Source organism: Chiloscyllium plagiosum, chromosome 11 (assembly GCF_004010195.1).
Source record: "Chiloscyllium plagiosum isolate BGI_BamShark_2017 chromosome 11, ASM401019v2, whole genome shotgun sequence".
NCBI classification, from domain to species: domain Eukaryota; kingdom Metazoa; phylum Chordata; class Chondrichthyes; order Orectolobiformes; family Hemiscylliidae; genus Chiloscyllium; species Chiloscyllium plagiosum.
Window position 1 is genome coordinate 33,421,483 of NC_057720.1, and position 22,829 is coordinate 33,444,311.

Genomic DNA, 22,829 nt, shown 5'->3' on the forward strand with positions numbered 1-22,829 from the left:
CATTAATCAGGCATTTGCAATGAAATCTTAGTTCAAACAGAGTGTCCAACCGCATGGTATACAAATCCTAGACCCAAGTTATCTCAACTGTGTCATTGGTTATTACTGATTGATCATAGTAATCTCTGCGAAATAAACGTAATCATATGTGACCTTTAAAGTTTGTGCGCCCCAATCACAAAGACAATAAGTTTATAAGTTGCCACTTTACACAGCATCTTATGTACAAAAGTGCCTAGATACAATTTCTTCAGTTAGAGCAACGTCACCAACACATGGTATCATCTCAAATACGGAGTATCTCGGTAAAACCCCAGTTACAGAAGAGAGAAATGAAGTGGCAACCAAAGCTGATTTCCTCTCACCTTGAACTCCAAGTATTTAACAACATGCTCTGATAAGCAATGCTGCTTTTTTTGGGGTGATGTGAGGGTTGGGGACCTGGCTTCAGTAATCCCACAAACACTAAATCTCAGACAGTCCTTGCATGATATGGATTGTTCTGCATATATCAGAATAAGGCTCCTTCTACAGATCCATGTAGAAGAATCCCAGGGCCCTCCTTGTGGGAGTCCACCAGATCTCATCAGATGGAGAATGACACTAAACCATCAGTTTTGTGTGATACTAATCCTGACTGCTCACATTACTGAGGACCTGTTTTGTTTCTAATATTCCTCACACAGGTTTATTAGAATTGGCGATCAATGGATCCAGACATAGCAAGGGCTGTCGTTATTGCTGCAAATGAGCCAAGAAATGGAGGAGAAACCGATACACCAGTAAACCCAGTACCAGAGCAAGATCCAGCAGCTGCCAAACAGCCTCCATATGAAAAAGTTGTAACTGAAAGCCCCCTCAGGATGCCAAGGTGGTACAAGAGGCCAAGAGTCTATTGTCCTTGATGCCATTTCCTCCAGATAACTGAGGGACAGTGTCACCTCAGACTGTGGACGTCGTGGAACACTGTCACAGAGTTTTGTCAACTGCTGGAGGGGGACCTGTAACCTGAAATGGTAGCCATCAAGGTGACAGCTGTGCTAAACTTTTATGCAGCTGTCTGAATCCAAGGATCCACTAGGGACCCTAAATTCAACTCAAATTTATCAAAGGTGTCACTGATGCAACTTGTGCTAGATCACAACACTTCACATTTTTTAATTCATTGACAGAATGTGGGTGTCATTGTCCAGGCAAGCATTTACTGCATAGCCCTAATCGCCCAGAGGGCGGTTTAAGAGTCAGCGCAGGCCAGACCAGGTAAGGACGGCGGTTTCTTTCCCTAAAGGACACGTGTGAACCAAATGGATGTTTCTGGCAATCGGCAATGGATTCATTATCATTAGACACTTAGTTCCAGATTTTTATTGAATTCAAATCCCACCATCTGCCGTGGCAGGATTCGAACCTGGGTCGCTGGATTAACAATCCAACGACAATCCCTTCAGGCCTTCACCTGCCCATGACTTCATTTCGTCGGTGAACAAGCCAATGCTGCATACCAGGTTCAGGGCACTACAGATTGTAAACATTCCATTCCAGAGCCAGATCATAAACCCAGCTGATTTTATCACCAGAAAAGGAGTCTCATTCTATCAATGTACTATTAACCTGTGATTAATGCTACCACATTGTATCCAGCTCTGGCCACCTAGTTATTGGAAGGATATAATTAAGGTGGAGAAGGATCAGAAGAGATTTACCGGGTTAGTGCTGAGCATGGAAGGTCTGAGTTATAAGGAAAGGCTGGGACTCGTTTCACTGGAACATAGGAGATTGGGCGACCTTATAGAGGTTTATAAACTCAAGAAGGATACAGATAGGATTAATGGTAGTTGACTTTTCCCTAAGATGGGGAATTTCAAGACCAGGGTACAAATGTTTACATTAAGAGAAGATAAATTACAAGAGGCAAAATTTTTACACAAAGGGCGGCTCGCGTGTGGAATGGGCTTCCTGAGGAAGTGGTAGATGAGAGTACAATTACAACATTTAAAAGACATTTGGATAGGTACATAAATAGGAGAGGTTTGAAGGGATATGGACCAGGAACAGGCAGGTGGGACTAGTTTAGTTCGGGATTATGTTCAGCATGGACTGGTTGGACGGAAGAATCTGCTTCCATGCTGTGTGACTCAATGACTCTAAGTCTGCATCAGGTACTGGATTAGTGGTGCTGGAAAAGTACAGCAGTTCAGGCAGCATCCAAGGAGCAGCGAAACCCTTCATCAGGAATAAAGGCAGAGAGCCTGAAGCGTGGAGAGATAAGCTAGCGGAGGGTGGGGGGTGTGGAGAAAGTAGCATAGAGTACAATAGGTGAGTGGGGAGGGGATGAAGGTGATAGGTCAGGGAGGAGAGGGTGGAGTGGATAGGTGGAAAAGGAGATAGGCAGGTAGGACAAGTCCGGACAAGTCATGGGGACAGTGCTGAGCTGGAAGTTTGGAACTAGGGTGAGGTGGGGGAAGGGGAAATGAGGAAACTGATGAAGTCCACATTGATGCCCTGGGGTTGAAGTGTTCCGAGGCGGAAGATGAGGCGTTCTTCCTCCAGGCGTCTGGTGGTGAGGGAGCGGCGGTGAAGGAGGCACAGGACCTCCATGTCCTCGGCAGAGTGGGAGGGGGAGTTGAAATGTTGGGCCATGGGGCGGTGTGGTTGATTGGTGCGGGTGTCCCGGAGATGTTCCCTAAAGCGCTCTGCTACGAGGCGCCCAGTCTCCCCAATGTAGAGGAGACTGCATCGGGAGCAACGGATACAATAAATGATATTGGTGGATGTGCAGGTAAAACTTTGATGGATGTGGAAGGCTCCTTTAGGGCCTTGGATAGAGGTGAGGGTGCAGGTTTTACAGTTCCTGCGGTGGCAGGGGAAGGTGCCAGGATGGGAGAGTGGGTTGTAGGGGAGAGTGGACCTGACCAGGTAGTCACGGAGGGAACGGTCTTTGCGAAAGGCGGAAAGGGGTGGGGAGGGAACTAAATCCTTGGTGGAGGGGTATTTTTGAAGGTGGCGGAAATGTTGGCGGATAATTTGGTTTATGCGAAGGTTGGTAGGGTAGAAGGTGAGCACCAGGGGCGTTCTGTCCTTGTTACGGTTGGAGGGCGGAGGTGCAGGATGTGGACGAGATGCGTTGGAGGGCATCAGGTACACTAGGAGCTCTCATAACGCCTATTTCACTAAAAACTTCCAACTCCTGCTTTGTTTCAAGGGCCGGATGCCTTATAAGGATGGTGAATGGGAGACAAGGACTATTCCCTGATTCAGAGCAGATAACTCAGGTACACAAACCCACTGACTGAAGCCAGGATAGATACAGTTAGCCCATTCTTCCACGAAAGCCATGATGCAGCAGATGATAGATCTCATGAAGAGGTTCTGATGCTCGGATGGTTCTGTGGAGACCTTGCAGTATAGGCTCGGCTGAGTGTGTCATGTAATTCTAGCACAACAGGATGGGCTGAGGGGAAAAAAAGAGCACCGCCTCCTTGGGTAGCATTTTAAGATGGAGGACACTAAGGGCAGATAACCTGCGTAGCTCGAGCTTTTGTAACTGCAGCTGTAAGAAGGCAGGCAAATTATAACGTAAAATGGCAATACATTTTGAGTGTGAGATTCTATCTACATTGAGATGTTACCATGCCACCCAGCTGAATTCAGAAACTTTCTTTCTTGTTCCCCCTCGGCTACGTGCAATATGAAGAGCAGTGTCTGACCTGAAGCACAAAACCCCTTAAACTGATGGCACATGCACTGAGAATCCTAAAAAGGTCCCAGCAGGAGTGAATATGTCTGCCACTGTTGAAAGCATGATAATGAAAGCAGGGCTCTATACATGTTTTGTACACAGTTAATAAACTGAGCGGCAGACAACAGCCTGAGATAACTTGCAAGTGCTCAAAGGGAGAAACCCTCCAAAACTCACCAAAATTGACATTTGGCTGATTTTTGGAAATTTCACTCCGCCACCATCCGCCCCGGGACACTCCGCCACCGTCACTCTCACTCTCCCGCGCACTCCGCCAATGTCACACTCATACCCGCACACACTTCCCCACTGTCACGCTCACTCCCCCACACAATTCACAAGCATAAATGTTTTCCACCAAGTGGAAAGTCACACTTTTTACATGAAATTACTAAACATTATTATGTGTGGTTATGAATTAATGCCATACTTCAATATCCCTTGGAATAAAAGCAAATAGTTACATCCAGACACATTTCTGTTCATTCTACAAGAAAGGAGGTAATGTCACTTTTATTTATCACATCAACAACATTTTTGGAGCCAGTTTAAGAAAATAAGTTTTCTTCATTGCTCACAAAATGGAGCGATCAAGATGGGTCAGAGTAAAATATGCAAGTGTCACAAGTGGGAGATGCTTTTGTACATTATGAAATCTCAATGTGGGAGGCACCCTCAGGAAATGGACAGCTGCAGGCTTTAGCATAGTTAAAAGGAACGGCATCTTTATTGTTCAAAGATTTCTTTTTTCATTATCTTGTATAAAGGAAAAAAATTTATCAAATACAGATCCAGATCCTGGATTCGTTTTGAGAACTGTTAACATTGGGAGATAGGGTAGAGTGACTTTTAAGAATATGGCGGGTTGTTTTATTTACAATGGTGTGGTTTGCTGCAGTGAAATTTGTCACAGCAATCAAAATTTAAACTGAGTTTTCAGTTTACTATTATGCATTCAGACTGGCCTGAAGCTTTCCCAGCAAGATGGAAGCTTTTAATAAAAGTTTTATTTTTGCAGCTTTGTGGTTATGGACTATCTATCTAAAACCTCAAGGAAGAGCTATTTAACTCAGTGTTATAACAAATAAACAAAGTGCAGTGAGGTATTTGTTTTGAGTATCCTCTTCACTTGTTGCAGCAAGGACTTATCAAATAACCAACAGAAATGAGCTGATTATTTTCAATCCTGAAAAGCTAGCTTTGACAAACTTACAGTGTGCTTTTTTTGTTTATTCACAGTTTGATGGCATCACTGGCCAGGTCAGCATCCCTGATAGTTAAGAGTCAATCACATTGCTGTGGGTCTGGATTCACATGTAGTCAGACCAGGTAAGGAAGGCGGTTTCCTTTAGGAAAGGACATTAGTGAATCAGATGGGTTTTCTAGCAACCAATACAGTTCATGGTCATCATTAGACACTTAATTCCAGAATTTGTTTTTTCAAATTGGTTTCAAATGCCACTTTTTGCCATGGTAGGAGTCAAACCTGGGTCCTTTGAACATTCCTGGGTCTCCCGGGGTGACAGTCCAGTGATAATACCACTAAGCCATTGCCTCCCCTTTTTATGTCCAAGTAACCTACCAGTTATCATTTATTCACCAGCATAAATGATTTTCACCAAGTGGAATGTCACACCTTTTATTTTAAATAAGACAGAATGAAACATCATAAAGCAATTTACTTAAATGCTCACTACTATTTTGGATAACAGCATAGAACACACAGCATACAAACAGGTCAAGCACGTCAACTGGTCCTTGGTGATGCTGTGCAATCCACATGAGCTTCCTCCCACCATTTTCCCTACCACTGCATATTTATTTTCTCCTTTGTGCTTATCCATCTTCCCCTGAAATGCAATTATAAACTTCACAACTATAGGTGTATGCCCAGCTCTCATCTGAAACTTGCGTTTTCTGTTTAATTGGAAAAGGTGCAGGGAACCACAGATTTTGTTTCTCCTAACCACAAGATGTCAAAAGAAGAAAGTTAATATGCATGAGTCTTCATGAGAGCATCCTAAAAGATTCAGTCATCTGGGTGGTTGCTAAGCAGAGATAACTTTTATTTATTAGGAGCAAACTAAAGTCTCACTCTGCCATAAGCACACATTCCAAAAGGCTAGACTAGGGAGAAGTCTGTCGAGAGGCCATCTGACCATTTTCTCCAGCTATGACAATATAAGAAATGGAAATAACATGATGGGAATAAAGAAGAACGTACAAACTACATGAAAAGCATTAATCTACTAAAACTTTTTTTAAAATAGTTACAGTGACATTCCTATCACTCAAGTAACCAATGTTAAATCTCAAACAAATTATTCTTCTAAATTTCAGTTGGGATAAAATGTCACATTTCTCCACCATCTAGTCATGCTCACTAGTTTTTAGGTTAAGGCAGACTACATACGTTTTATTTGCAGCACACACCAGTTAAACCAACCAGCCACACAATTCTATGTTTGCACATCAACTCCTGTATACAAGTGTACGGTTAAAAGATTAACTGGGAAAATCTTTCCGGACAATAATGTAATATTAAAGAGTTAGACTGCAAAACGGAACAAAACGGAGGTGGTTGGGGACGTCACTGTCTTTTAAAAAGCATGTAGAATATGATGACTATTCATTGTAACTTACAATTCATCTAGACAGTCATTTGCTATTACTCCCTTGCTATTGTCAAGTTAAACAATAATTCAATCTCATCCATCCAGAAATGCTTTCTGGCCAGAGGTATGTCACACCTGCATTGTCTTGGGGAATCACCGAGGCAGGAAATCATCTGCATGATGATTGCCCAGGATTAGGGCATTAGCATTATCTCCGAGGATGATCTCATCCTGCCATTCTCTGGGGTAGCATGTGACTGAGTGTAACTAGGGGTTGTCTTGAGTGGCATGTGACTATAGGGGAGTGGCCAGAGCATCTGTAGCATTGCCAATAGTCTTGTATAAAAGGGATATATTTTCTTTGTTCGGCGTCTCTCTTCTGACTCGAATTTGTGCGCTCGCAAAGAGTATCAGAGGGGTTACCCAGCTTGTACAAGCTTTATTAAACTTTAACTGTTTGCAGAAGTTGGTGTGTGTAAATTGCATCTCGTATGCGAAACCTCAGGAAAGGAACGTAACACGAGTACTGTTAAACTATATCCTACCATAGCAACAAAAATCAATGAATGCCATGCAATAAATGGTCTCAGTGCTAGATACTTATCAAGTATTTTATTACGACAAGGTAAAGAATGGGGAAATCAATTCCCTTTCATTAACTCTCTCTTGGTTGGTTCTAACAAATTTTTTTAAGCACATATCTATCTTACTTCAACTAAAGTATAATGAAGAAGCCAAATTTACAATATTTGAATGCGAGGAATATTATCTACTCACCTGAAAAATAATAAAAACTCAGCAATCAACACACACATAAACACAGATAATAAGTTCAAAAGAGAAAAAAGTGGCTAGTATGTCAAGAATAGGTTGCACAGTCAAGAACCTGGGGTCTTGAAAGTTTTAGATTTTAAATCCAAGGCCTTTTTTTTACTCCATCTGCAGCAATATAGTTTGCAGACATCTAGTTCTTCATATGATTGTTGTCCAGATCACTTTTTTTAAAAATGGGCACAGATTCGGATTGCAAAACAGACAGGCAAGGACAGACTTCCAGCTTCGCTATGCCATCAGACCTTTTTTTCTTAAAAAAAAAGTCTTTGTTTTGGTGCTCAAAGCAGTGTTGATATAGGCCCATTTGTATATATTCCAGAGTTCACTCTATTGTCGTTGCAAATATGACAATATTTTCCCAATATGTGAAAATATGCAGTTAAGTGAATTGGCCATGCCAAACTGTCCATAGTGTTCATGGATGGAAAGGTTAGCTGCATTAGTCTGTGATAAATGTAGGATAATAGGGTAGGGGAATAGGTCTGGTTGGGTTACTCTTCAGAGGGTCGGTGTGGACTTGTTGGGCCGAAGGGCTTGTTCCCACACTGTAGAGATTCTATAAAAACAAGAGATGTGAATTTCATAGTGCTGACACAGTTGGCTGGTTTCAGGCTTTTGCCAAAAGTGTGACCTCAACGCAGCTGGTTTGGTTTATCTTAAGTGGGTTCCCTGGACCTCTCTCAATTTTTGGCCAGGAATCAAGCAGCCATGTCAGGTCAGAATTCATTCACTTTTTTAAAAAGCATTTCCGTGCAATGGTCTTAGGTATGACAATCAGACTTTAAAACTCAATATTGCTACAATCATAGCCTAATTTTATTTGGAATCATAACTAAGATTAGTACATTTTCTGAGTTGTTTATTCGAGCTATTTTTTCAGATAAATCTTTGTTGCTCAAAAATCAGATTCCTATTTTCAGGAGCAGAGTTTATGATAAACTGAATAAAAGCTCCCATCCACAAACTAAACAAGCAAAACACAGCTCAATATAAAGCATTAATTCAGGAGGCAAGCATCCTTAAAATCAGTTGAAAAAAAAAGGTCCAAACTAGCTAGCCCAACCCCACAACTTCCAACAAGGTGCTGTACAAACAAACATTATGCATGGCTTACAAGCCAGAGAAAAGGTGGAAAGGTGGGTCTTCTGCACCAACATTACAGGATACATATCAAACAAAATGACACACAAGTACTGATAGTTATTCATAACATAAAAAGGGAGTATCCTCATTGCACGTGATCTTCAGTTTTCACTTCCAAAGGTAAACCCCTCACCTGTTAAATCTGTTAGTATGGGCTAGATGTACATGCAGTAACATCAAGACCAATTAAATATTCAATTCAGTTCAGATAGATAGATAGATAGATTGATAGAGAAAAAAGAAAGAAAGCAAGGGACGCAATTAGACTACAAGTATTCAATTTTAATTCCTTCAACAAAATAAAATGTTAAAACAGCACATGCCACTGTCAGGAAATAAAATATGTGAAAGCTATAATTCTCTGTCCTGTCATGTGCACTAATGCTTTTGGCATAATAGGTTGAATCAGGTGTTCCCTTTCATGGATTGCAAGCAGGTCACAATAACTTGTTACAGTCATTAGTTTCAAATGCAACATTATAAGCCAGAAATAAATATTCATTGCATTAAAGATAAATTTTTAGGACATGGTTACAAACCACACCGTAATTGAGGGCCAAGGCTTTCATTATAATGAAGCCAGCATGGCACAAAAGCTCACTGACAGTCTAGAAATAAAACCAAGCTTCTGGCTTTGGACATACGGGTGCTTTTAAAATTGTCATGACCCTGGATCAGTCCACCAAATTTATTTTACAATCTGGCTAGGGGCAGTAACTTTTTTTTTGAAGCAGACAAAATGTGAGATCCTAGGTACTTACTGAGAGAATAAATCCACAAGATTTCATTGTTTAAAGAAAATCGATAAACTTCACAAAGTTGGACGTACAACGTACAATACGTAACAAAGATTAACATCCAATTACAATTAATCGGTGATAAACATGAATAACAGTGTCAAATAGCCAATGGAGCATATTAGATAGCAAAGTGGTAAAGAGATTCCATGGATTTCTCAGGCTCCAGACATTAGCAACATTGTGCATCAACAAAATCTCAAACTTTTCAAAGGAGTCAAATTCTTCACTGTTGAGGACCAAGTTCAAGAGCTGTCTCTCAAAATCCATTCCATCACAGACTATCAATTGAAATGGCACTCCTGTAGATTCTGGAAAGTGCACTCTAACATTTACTCTCAGGCACAATTTCAGCTTTTCACAGACCGCTGGCTTTGTCAAGCTGTTACTGCCTATGTTTTTCCACGTTCTAATCTTGCTCAGCTGTACAAAGCGAATACTGTTTATGGGATTCCTCCACCCACACTCTCAGCTGCACTAAACTAAATCACAAGTGATTTAACTTAAATAAACTACAGGCCTCAACTGTTTACAATTTAAGTTACTTAAATGAAGGGACAGAAGATAGTTGCTAAATTTGCTGACAACACAAAAAGGTTAGGAAAGCACATTATAAAGAGAAAATAAGAAAGCTACGAAGCTATATAGATAGATTGTGTGTCCAGCAGATGTGGTAAGTGGCGTATTAATGTGAGAATATATGAATTGACCATTTTGACAGAAGAATAAAAACATTACCTAAATAGTAGGAGATTGAAGAGCTCGGATTTGTGACCACATCTGGCGTACTGTGCACAATATTGAACACCTTCCTTAAGTAAGGATACAGATGTGTTAGAGGTCACTCAGACAGGAAAACTAATATTGGAATGGGGAGGGGGGAGTTGTCATCTAAGAAGAAAGGCTCCAGGCACAGCTTGTATCTGCTGATGCTTAAAGGATTAAGGGGTGAATTGATTGCAATGTAACATCCTGAGGGGTCTTGACAAGGCAGATGTGGGGAGGACAATTCCTCATTAGTAAACCCAGAACGAGGGGGCACTGCCTTAAAATCAGGGCCATCCAACTATAAAAGAGATGAGGCAAAAAATTCTATCTCAGATGACTGAGAATCTTTGGAACTTACTTCCTGAAAAAAGGCAGTGGAAGTAGAGACCATGAATACTTTTAATGCAGGGATGGTTAGATTCTTGTTAAGGGTTAATATTAGGGCTGAATGAGAATGCAGTTTTGAGAACAGCCATGATTTTAATGAATGGTGAATCAAGCTCAAGGGGCTGAATGGCATTGTGCTGCTCCTAATTTGTATGTTTATATGTCTTAGTTTAACCCTGGATCTGAGGGCCAAATCAGGCCTGATGACCAAAAAGCTTTACGAAAACCTTAAGTTGGAAGCCATGTCTGACAGCACAGCACAAATATTTTAATCCCCCAAATACTGAACTAACAGTGCCACACAACCAAACTTTACCACACAACCCAAATTTACCTTGCTTCTAAATGAGATGGCCAACGTCAGATTTGTTAAATCAAATAGCAGTGATAGAAAGACAAGTTGAGTTTTGTTTCTCCCCCCCCCACTATTGGTAAAATAAATTTGAATATATAGCATTTAGGCCATCACGTTAGGCATTAGTGGCACCACGGTAGTGTAGCTACCTCTAAACCAAGAGACCCAGGCTCAAGTCCCACCAAGTCTAGAAATATGCAATAACATCTCTGAATTGTTGATTAATAAAATCATCTATAAACCAACATCACCTTGCCAACTGACAGAATCATCCTCATTTGCATTTCCAATGTGAGTTCATAAAGGGATGATTGTTGCAATTTTCACAAGTCAATTTACCATTCCAATTCAAATTGTCTATTTACCAGACACAACATTAAAAAAAAAGATTTTAAGGTATTACGACAGACCATAGAATTCGTAATGTGGAAACAGGCCATCCAGCCCACCAAGTCCACACCGACCCTCTGAAGAACACCCCACCGCCCCCTTACCCGATAACCCTACACCTCCCATGACCAATGCACCCAACCTCTACATCCCGAGACACAATGGGCCATTGAGCGTGGCCAGTTCACTTACCCGCACATCTTTGGACTGTGGGAGGAAATCCACACAGACATGGGGAGAATGTGTAAACTCCAGAGTCACCTGAGGCTGGAATCGAATCTGGGTCCCTGGCACTGTGAGGGAGCAGTGCTAACTACTGAGCCACCATGCTATGTATTCAAAACACGTCTCAGAATTGTGATTCATCCTGATTTAAGAAAGTGTTATGTAACCACAGAAACTAATTGGGGCGGCACAGTGGCTCAATGATTAGCACTGCTGCCTCACAGCAGCAGTGACCCGGGTTCAATTCCCACATTGGAAGACTGCCTGTGTGGAGTTCGTACATTCTCCCCATGTCTGTGTAGGTTTTCTCCAGGTGCTCCCAAATCCAAAGATGTGATGGTCAGGTGAATTGGCCATGCTAAATTGCCTGTTGTGTTAGGTGCATTAGTCAGGGGTAAATATAGGGTAGGGGAAGGGGTCTGGGTGGGTTACTCTTTGGAGGATCGGTGTGGACATGTTGGGCTGAAGGGTCTGTTTCCATACTGTAGGGAATCAAATCTAATTTATTTTTATAGCAGAAAATCACTCAAGGTTCTTCAAAACATGGAAAATTAAACGCAGTACAATCATGGAAATGTTAGGAACTCAAAAGTAGGATTGCAGGCAGAGCTGGAGGCAAGCAGTAGCAATAAGGAAGAGGGCAATTTTGATACGGATCAAAATGGATGAATGAATGATTTTATCATCATGTGGATTTTATCATCATGTGGATTTTACAGTAAGAATACAATAAAACACTGACAGACCTTTCATTTGTTGCCATGATTCAGTGCCTTTTTAAATAATTTAAGAATAAAGGGAAAAGAAAAAAAGATAGAGGTTAAAAAGAGTCCATCAGTCCTGACCCAGTTTAATCACTATGAACAACATCTGTGCTGCCATCCTCCCCTTCTCGCTGCCATCTGCAAGACTTAACATTGTAAGTTGGCGATCCTGAGGCTAACTGCTAGGCCAACATTCCTCCGCCACTGCCTGTACGAGACCAACCAACATCGCAGTCGCATCTCTCACAGCTGGGCCGACCTTGTTTGCACATTCTCCACATTCTGGGTTTTCTCTGGGTGCTCCACTTTCCTCCCTCAATCCAAAGATGTGCAGGCTAGGTAAATCTGCCATGCTAAATTGCCAATAAAGTTCGAAGATGTGCAGTTAGGTGCATTATTCAGGGGTAAACATAGGATAGTAGGGTAGGGGAATGGGTCTGGGTGGGTTACTCTTCAGAGGGTCAGTGCAGACTTGTTGGGCCAAAGGTCCTGTTTCCACACTGTAGGGATTCTATGAAACTCTGATGTAGCAGCCATCAATTCCAATGCCAGGTCCTATGCTTGCTCCAGAAAAGTAAGTAGGGGCTCACTTGAGGTCCATGCTAGACCATTACTGTCACTGATGCTATCCAAGCTCAGGACAAGAGGGGAGTGAGTGTATAAAGAGAAAAAACACAAGAGGAGAGAAAAAGAAAAGAAAATGGTAAGAAACTGGTCGGAGCTGATAAGTTCCAACTCAGGAGCCCTACTCCGATGCCATCTTGTTCTTGTGTTATTCAATTATCAAAACTTCAGACAAGGGCTTCACAGTTGACCAAATAACCGAAGAGAAGGACACAACAGGAATTAACAATTGACTATCATGTAGTTCTCTCTCTCGGAAAGATTGAGGAAGGACGTGATAGAATTAGTTAGACCTAAGAAAGGTTTACATAAATTATATCAGAAGTAAGCCCATCTGTCACATGCAGAGTTTCAGTACAAAAGGAACAAAATGTAAGATAAAATACAGAGGAAATGATGGAGGAACATTTTTTTTAAAAAAATCAAAATAGGTGATAAATGAGAGGTAGCAAAACTAAAAACCATGATGTTTTTCAATAAAGAACTGAACAGATTATTCTTAATAAATCTGATTCAGGGTTGATAAAAATACACCAAATGAAGATTATGGAAGGGTGTAAATAATAAGATTATCTACTGAAACTGTTTAAGGTGGTTGCAGCTACATGTATCACTGTCAAATATATTTTGGCATTCATCTACCTCGATACTAATTCTCGGAACCAATTCAAAAGACATCAAAATCCTATTAACACCATCTGAGCAATTACATTGATACCCTGCAGTGCAAGGATCTCAGAAGAGTCCTTAAATATTGTTAGCAATTCAGTCCTTCTGCACATAGTTACAAATTATTTATCAATAAAACAGCTATCCTAACACATCCAAATTATCCCGTATCAATCCAACCTTTGAGATAAGACCTCTTCCAATTCACCACCCTTGACTTGTAAATGGAAAGATTTTCAATTTGACCTGCATTTTCAAATTTGATCAGAAAGACATTTAATGTACACCGAATGATATTTTATGTATAGAACAGCCATCAAGACTTTTTTATTAGCTTTAAGTTGACAGGCTACGGGACAATAGCATAGTATTGACAATACTCAAAGTAATCTATCAAAATATATCCAGTCAGTTTGATATAATGCGATTGCATGAGAATGGGACAATCTCACATTTAAGAAAACCGCGCAACAGCAGCACCATTTAATGAAATGGGGCCGAAAACGCGTTATAGCCAATACAGGTAAGGAAAGTTCACATTTTACAGATAACTGTCTCGATTCTTCAATCATGTTAAATCCAATTCACATTGAAGAAACACGCATTATAGCAGAACCGACTTAATAGAATAGATGAAGCCCTATACACATAATTGCAACAAGATATCAACTCTCCGGAAGTACTTATCCAATTTTCTCTTATTCATGCCTTTACATTAATAAACTTTCAGTAAACTAAATGAGATAAAGAAATGAATAGGATTACTGTAATAGCCAATCTTCCCCATAGATAATTTGCTCAGTATTTATGTCTGTTGTTTCCATTTTGCTCCTGTCAATTGCCACACCCACATCTCCTTGTCATGTTTCAACCAACAACACCACCTTTCTATCCTCACAATCAGCACATAATGGATGACAGGCAGCAATGAAGCACTTAAGACTTTCTGTAGTTCGCCGAGAACCTGCCATACACATGAACATCGACTATAGACCGTCTTCTCATCACATCTGCCCACCTCTCCACTGAGGTAGCTCTCTTTCACCCTATTCCTTTGTCGAATCATTGTTCCACAGCACCATAGCTACATAAGCTACTGTTATTACCTATACTTAGTTATCATTTTGATCTTCCCTTTCCTCTGGCTTTATCTCCAATTACAAGTATAGCCTCACCCTTCCTGTCAATTCATTTCTTAATCTTGCAATGTACCAGACAACCACTGCCCAACAACTCCAAACTTGGACCACTTGCACTTTTGGCCCATCACTTAGTTTTTGTGTCCAGCTCTACTAAGATTTACTCCTCAGTTCTCTAATGACCTATACCTACCTCCTTGCCAAGAGGAGTCTGTTGTATTTTAGTGATTCAGTCTAGCTTAGACAAAAATAGGGGTAGGCCACTCGTCCCCTCAAGCTTCCTCCACACCTTTGATAAGATCATGACTGACCTATGGCCTCTACTTTCCTGTCTACCCACTCTGCCTTCCTTGTTAATCAAGGATTTACCCAAATCTGCCATGAAGACATTCAATGCCCAGCATCCAATATTATTGGTGGTGGTGGGGAGGGAGGATTCCACAGATTAATGAATCAAAATCTCCACAATATCTCCTCTTAAATGCAAGCTGACCTATTTGGAAATTGTGTCCTCTAGTTTTCGTCTAGAGGGAAACATCCTTTCAGCATCCAGCCTGTCAAGCTCTCTCAGGGTCTTACATGTTTCATTAAGATCACACCCTATTCTTCTAAACTCTAATGGAAACAGGCCCAACTGTCCAGGTTTTCTTCTTCAAATAATCCACTTGGCCATGCCTCCTGACTCAGGAGACCCACAGGATTATACTTTCCATGCACTGGTTTTCAAAATGTCTGTTGTTCACCATATGCATATTACTGTCAGTTACAGCAATGTTAATAGAGGAGCTGTGGTGCAGATATTATTCTTGAAAACTGAGGAAACCTGATCACAGCTTAATAAAATTGTCGAGTGGCACAATACAGTGGGCATTAGTCCAGAAAAGAGGATCATAAACATAAGGAAGCCAATAACAAAATCAAATGAAAAATTTAGGAGGACTGTCTTGACCAAGAATTGTGACAATGTGAAAGCCTCTATCACATTGATACAGAGGGGACTGACATATGCAAGAGGGAATGAAAATAAAGAATATTAGGAGAAGCGACAAAGGGATGGATAGGAGGATGCTAATTGGAGCACAAAAACCAGCACAAACCAATTAGGCAGAGTTTCTATGGCCTGTCAATCTGCTCTGTGCTGATAATTCCAAATAATTCTATTTAGCAATCAGAACCAGAAAATACCAATAGCAAAGGTATGCCAAGACTCAATTTTAACTCTTGATCTGACCATGCAATTTTATTATCATGACAACACCAATATTACTCATTGTGATCAAGTTAAAAAAAAGTTCCTCACAGATGTGCCCCATTTGGTAACATTCCCACTTGAGTCAGTCAGAAGTCACACAGCAAGGTTTGAGCATCTAATCTAAACGGACACTTCAGTGCCTTATCGCAGAAGTGATGCAAGGGGATACTGTATTTCAAAACAGACATTTTTGTTGCAAACAGATAATTTATGAAGAAAGTATATTTGAGCATAAAAGTTCCAAAACAGTTCCCTGTGAATCTTGTAGAAAATACGGTAGAATTTAAGTTTCCTCTTTAGAGCTCCAATCCAATTGCAACAAAGACATTTTCTTATCATGCAAGAAAACTTTTTAAATTCACATTAAGGCAATGAGAGAATCTTGAAATTTAACAGTCCATCATTGTACTTTAGCTGAAAGACCTTGGGCTGCAGTCTTTCCCCACTGCCCCAAGCTTTAATGTGTCTTTCAGCATGTAGACCTGGACTGTGGAATATGCCAGTCTGCAGCACACAACCGAGCACAACTCTGTGCACCGGAAGATCTCTGGAAGGGCTTATGCCCAAAATGTCAATTCCCTGCTCCTCGTATACTGCCTGACCTGCTGTGCTTTTCCAGCACTACACTCTCGACACTGGAAGATCAGCAGGTTTTGAGTAGACCAAAGAGCCTTTTTCACCAAGTTGATGGTCTTCCAGGCGCAGTTAATGTTGGTCTCAGTGTTCATCCCGGGGAGCACAAAGATCACGAAGCTGCCTGGGAAAACCTCAATAAAAACCACTGCATCTCTCTCAAGCCTTTTTTGAAATGGCACATTCCAGAACAGACTCTAAAACAAGGTCCCATTTTAGGTGAATATAACAAATTCCACTATCATTAATAGAAATTGCTGGAAATGTTCAGTAGGTTTGGCAGCATCTGTGGTGAGAAATCAGAGTTAATATTTTGGGTCCAGTGACCCTTCCTCAGAATTGATGGTAGCTAGGAAAAAATTGTTTTTTATGCAGAAGATATGGTGGCAGGGGAGGGTAAGGAATAAATAATAAATGGAGATAGAGTCCAAAGAAAGAGAACAACAGTTGGACAAAGGATTGAACAACAAACTGTCAGGAGGAATGAATAGCTACTAATGGGGACAATTAGTGGCTAACATAGCCAATCATTTTCTCAGCCTGATATGCATTTCTTTCAGTATTTAGAGTCAGATTTAGAGCACGGAAACAGATCCTTAGGTCCAACTCGTCCATCCCAACCAGATATCCTAAATTAATCTAGTTCCATTTGCCAGCATTTGACCCTTATCCCTCTCAACCCTTTCTATTCATATATGCATCCAAATGCCTTTTAAATGTTGTAATTGTACCAGCCTCCACCACTTCCTATGGCAGCTTATTCCATACACACACCACCCTCTGCATGAAAAAGTTGCCACTTAAGTTACTTTTAAATTTTTCCCCTCTCACCTTAAATCTATGCCTTGTAATTTTGGACACCACACCCTGGGGAAAGGGGTGTCTATTTACCCTATCCATGCCCCCCCATAATTTAATCAACATCTATGAGATCACTCCTCAGCCTCCAATGCTCTAGAGAAAATAGTCTCTCCCTGTAGCTCAAACCTTCCAACCCTGGCAACATCCTTATAAATTTATTTAGTCATTATCGCATTGTTGTTCTCCTGTTTTCACTGGTATTGAAAGTGCGACTGCACTTCAAGAATACTTTGTTTTTACATTGGTAGTTTGTCCAGACTCAGCAGACCTGCAGTGTTAGCTTCACCCAATGTGGACTGATACAATTGCGATTCCTCGGGAATTGATTCGTCCATATCACCCAAACAACAAATTACTATCCAATCAAAAAGTATTGGACAAACCAAACTTCGGTTAGAGAGGCAAAGGACAGCAACGGGATGTTCTTTTTTCTCTGAGCGGCACAGACTCTCTCAGTTCTAATCTTCTATTCACATTCTGAAACAATTACTATATCCAGCTAGAAAACAGCTATGCCAGGCATCAATGCTCCTCGCTCTGAAATCATCAGCTCACAACCATGCTGAAGAGCTGGGTAGACTTCCTCATTAGTTGCCATGTGTTTTTCTATCCTCTCTTTCCTTGCCTGCCTGCACTTCCAACTTCCAAGCCGTAGAAGTTTTCCTTAGCAAGATGTGTTGCTTTTCTTTTTGAAGGCGATGTGGAAGGGTCAGTATTTTCTTCGGCGCTAACTTGCCCCTTCTGAAGGGAGGCTGGTGAAAATTCACCAGAGTAGGGCTGGGCTGCGAGGGAAACGTTGCAGGGCGAACCCAGCTCCACTCAACAGGAAACTAACCAAACCCTGTACCAGGGTAGGCCTGCAACCATCTCTATAACGTTGTTCCAAAAATAACTAACTCGGACTAAAGGTTAGCCCCGACAACCTCATTAAAGTTTGTTCAACTCCGAGAACCCTGAACTTTAAGACAATCTGAGGAACATGTATTCTTTTTAAAAAAAAGAATCCCCAACTATCAACATGGTCCCAAAATGAAACGCTTGGTCGTAAAAAGGAGCATTGAGAGGAGACTTTTCTATCAGTACTTGTGAAACGTGCCGCGAGTGCATCTTTTGCAGTTATCGTTCAACAAGTGATGTAATCAATAACGGGCAATGCCACGCCTTGATAAAGAACAAAAGGAGTAACAACTTGGAGAGACTCGGGATGTGCAGGAGAGGAGGGCAACAAGCCACACTCACCTGGCTGCTGTCTGCTCCGACACCCCACTCCCGCGTGCTGATGTCCCCGTGAGACAAGCCAAAGGAGAAAGCTCCGGCTCCCAAGCGGAAAGCAGCGAAAACCTCTCAGCAAAATCGTGCGTCAACTTCCCATCTCAGCTGCGCATGTCTGAGACCTCCTCATCTCTCACTCTCTCTGTGTCAGTGCCAGGGACAGACTGATCCATCTTTCGCTCCTCACTGCTCCTGTAATACCGACCGGCTCCCAAAGAGTGGGGAAAAGAAAGTTGTTTTGCTTTACCTATAAACTATTTTAAAGAAGTTTTTTTTTTCGTTTTTGAAGAAAGTGCGAGGAAAGAGGCCATTCGGCCCATCGAGTCTGCACCTACCCTCCGAAGAACATAACCCCGCATGGATTTTCTTGATAAACCATGGCTAACCACCACCTAACTTGCCCATCCCCTGCCCTGGAACAATTGTTGGCACGGCTGATTCACCTCACCTCCGTACCTTCACGCTGTGGGGAGGAAACTGGAGCACCTGGAGGAAACCCACGTAGAGACTGGGAGAATGTAGAGTTTGCACTCACACACAAGAGTTGAGCTCAAGTCCCCGGTATTCTGAGGCAATATTGCCACGTAGTAATAAAAGGTGTCCAGCTTATAAAGCATGTAGAGTAAAACATCAAATCTCGAGAATTACGGTTTCGAGTACTGCCGCACTCCTTATCTAGACAGGCTCGTTACAGAAGAGAAACAAATTAAGTGTGCATGGCCAGGTCATCAGTTGTAATTCATCACCGCAATGCCTTTAAATTTGTGCATCTTGAAATTACCGATTGTATTGTGTTCCAACGCAGCAAATAAAAGCAAAATATTGGCGACGAAGCATGAAAATATGAAACAAACACAAAGTTCTGGAGAAACTCAGCAGTACTTGTGCAGTGGTAAAGCTGAAAGAATTAAAGTTTGCAATTCGATATAGAGTCACATAGTCACAGAGATGTACAGCATGGAAACAGACCCTTCGGTCCAACCCGTCCACGCCGACCAGATATCCCAACCCAATCTAATCCCACCTGCCAGCACCCAGTCCATATTCCTCCAAACCCTTCCTATTCATATATCCATCCAAATGCCTTTTAAATGTTGCAATTGTACCAGCCTCCATCACTTCCTCTGGCAGCTCATTCCATACATGTACTCTGTGTGAAAATGTTGCCCCTTAGATCTCTTTTATACCTTTCCCCTCTCACCCTAAACCTATGCCCTCTAGTTCTGGACTCCCCAGCCCAGGGAAAATACTTTGTCTACTTATCCTATCCATGTCACTCATAATTTTGTAAATCTCTATAATGTCACCTCTCAGCCTCCAACATTCCAGGGAAAACAGCCCCAGCCTGTTCAGACTCTCCCGATAACTCAAATCCTCCAACCCTGGTAACATCCTTGTAAATCTTTTCTGAACCCTTTCAAGGTTCACAACATCACATTCTCCCCATGTCTGCGTGGGTTTCCTCCGGGTGCTCCAGTTTCCTCCCACCATCCAAAAATGTGCACGTTCGGTGAATTGGCCATGCTAAATTGCCCGTAGTGTTAGGTGAAGGGGTGAATGTAGGGGAATGGGTCTGGGTGGGTTGCTCTTTGGAGGGTCGGTGTGGACTTGTTGGGCCAAAGGGCCTATTTCCACACTGTAAGTAATCTAATCTAATCTAATCTAATCTAATCTTTCCAATAGGAAGGAGACCAGAATTGCATGCAATATTTCAACAGTGTCCTAACCAATGTCCTGTACAGCCGCAACATGACCTCCCAACTCCTGTACTCAATACTCTGACCAATAAAAGAAAGCATACCAAATGCCTTCTTCACTATCTTATCTACTTGCGACTCTACTTTCAAGGAGCTATGAACCTGCTTCGCTGTCCACTACACCTCCAATTTTGATGTCAACTGCAAACTTACTAACTGTACCTCTTATGCTCGCATCTAAATCATTTACATAAATGTCAAAAAGTAGAGGACCCAGCACCGATCCTTGTGGCACTCCACTGGTAACAGGCCTCCAGTCTGAAAAACAAGCCTCCACCACCACCTTCTGTCTTCTACCTTTGAGCCAGTTCTGTATCCAAATGGCTAGTTCTCCCTGTATTCCGTGAGATCTAACCTTGCTAACCAGTCTCCCATGGGGAACCTTGTGATATGACTCCTACAATCATATAGAAGAGTCACTTTGGCCCTTTGAGTCTACACTGACAAAACTACAAAGTCTACACAGCCCCACTGAACAAAGAAGAGTTCTGAAGAAGTCGCATCACACTTGAAACCAATGTGTTTGTTTCTCCACAGATACTGCCAAATCTGCTGAGTTTCCCTGGCAATCTTTGTGTTTGTTCCAACTCTTCAAATTCATTTTACCCATCATCCTTTGGTTTCTCATCTAGTGACAGCTTGGTTTTAAAGTTCTAAATTGTTAAGGTGTTCCATGTTCTCACTTTCTTTTAGCTCTGTGACATTATCCAGACATGGAACTGTCCAATTCTGGCCTCTTGTATATCTTCAAAGTTACAGCATAGATAGCTATATGATGAGCAATAGCACATTGAAGCCAAATCTCTATGCCTTTAAAACGCCAGCATGTCAGAGTAACCAATTATCCAACTTATAATTCTTGTTTCAAATCTTCTCTTATACATATGAGAGTGAGTTTGATACATGGACAATGCCCAGCTTATTTGGAAGTAGAGATCTGCTGCTTTCCCATCCACCTTGACCGGTCTCCCAAATAACAAGGAGCAGGTATGGCATCAGGCAATCTGCCTGCCCTGAGGAATATTGAAACCCTTAACTGGACATGAACTGCCACTTAAGGTATTCATTATACCTCTGCTGCAACCTTTCAGTCTGCAGGGAAGACAAAAACAAGGCTAAGAGCATTGGCAGTGTGAGCTACTGTCAGGCAGGAAGGTGGAGAGATACATCTTTTTTTGGGGGGGGTGTCCCTTGTAAAAGCACTCATCAAGATGATACCCTCACTTTGACCCTCCACCCTCCTATCCTGTTCCCCATAATCCTTATTGGGGTTTCCCAGCTTTGTCCACTCAAACTCCTCATAGTTACCTGTTATCAAGGTAACTTCATGAAACTGATTGTAGTCCAGGAAGTGGGAAGTTTTTATCAGTAGCTGCTGATGCTACAGAGAATCCTCATGATTTAAAGACTCATTTAAATTTTTGCATCTTGATCTTTTCAATCTACATTAACTCCCACCCACGTTCTGTACAATGGTCAATAAAGTCAGCATTTTAGTTGGTGATTTTGGAGAAGATTTATAGCTCAGGTTGTAAGTTTGCTTGCTGAGCTGATAGATTTGTTCTCAGATGTTTCATCACCATGCTAGGTAACATCATCAGTGAGCCTCCATTGAAGCGCTGTGTTCTGTCCCACTTGCTATTTATCTGTCTTGGTCTGGTGTAGTGGGTGATATATCACTTCCAGTTCTTTTTCTGAGAGGTTAGTAAATGGGGTCCAAATCGATATGTTTGTTAATGGAGTTCCGGTTTGAATGCCAGGCCTCTAGGAATTCCCATGCATGTCTTTATTTAGCCTGTCCTAGGATGGATGTATTGTCCCAGTCTAACTGGTGTCCCTTTTCGTCTGTGTGTAAGGATTCTAGTGATAGTTGGTCACGTCTTTTGGTGGCTAGTTGGTGCTCATGTGTCCTGGTGGCTAGCTTCCTTCCCATTTGTCCAATGTAATGTTTTCTGCAGTCTTTGCAGGGTATTTTGTGTATGACATTTGTCCTGCTGGTTCTTGGTCCAGGGTCCATTAAATTCATCAGGAGCTGTTTCAGTGTGGTTGTAGGTTTGTGGGCTACCATGATACCTAGAGATGGAGTAGTCTGGTCGTCATCTCCGAGATGTCTTTAATGTATGGCAGGGTGGCTAGGGTTTCTGGGCATATAATGTCTTGTTTAGTTCTGTTGTGTACAAATCGGCAGATTGAGCTTATCAGGTACCCTTGTTCTTGAATACGTTGTACAGGTGTTTTTCCTCAGCTTCTCTTAGTTCCCAGGTGCTGCAGTGTGTTGTGGCTCATTTAAATAATGTCCTGATGCAGCTCCATTTGTGGGTGTCGGGATGATTGCTGCTGTAGTTGAGTATCTGGTCAGTGTGTGTGGCTTTCCTGTAAATGATGGTCTTTAGTTTTTCATTGGCGTGAAGAGAGAATAAAAAACACCGCTTGCCGCCTCCGGTAAGTAATTTTGAAACAAACTGTTTTACCTTAGCTGTAGTCTCCCGGGTTCGCCTTTACTCGGCCGCTGCTCCCACTCCCACTCTGTCTTGGTCTGGTGTAGTGGGTGATATATCACTTCCGGTTCTTTTTCTGAGAGGTTAGTAAATGGGGTCCAAATCGA

General features: G+C 41.7%; 1 protein-coding gene across 3 annotated transcripts in view; it reads right to left on the minus strand.

Annotated features, from left to right (window-relative positions):
* The window catches only part of elovl8b (ELOVL fatty acid elongase 8b), a 55,953-nt gene extending 36,957 nt beyond the window's left edge, over nt 1-18,996 (minus strand). Inside the window, exon 1 of one of the 3 annotated variants that reach the window (XM_043699060.1) lies at nt 18,916-18,996. The gene's annotated coding sequence lies outside the window, so the exon portion shown is untranslated. Of the gene's footprint in view, nt 1-18,434; nt 18,751-18,915 lie in introns of those variants that run through there. The other 2 variants (XM_043699061.1, XM_043699059.1) reach the window with 2 other exon arrangements.
* Nucleotides 18,997-22,829: the final 3,833 nt, after the last annotated feature.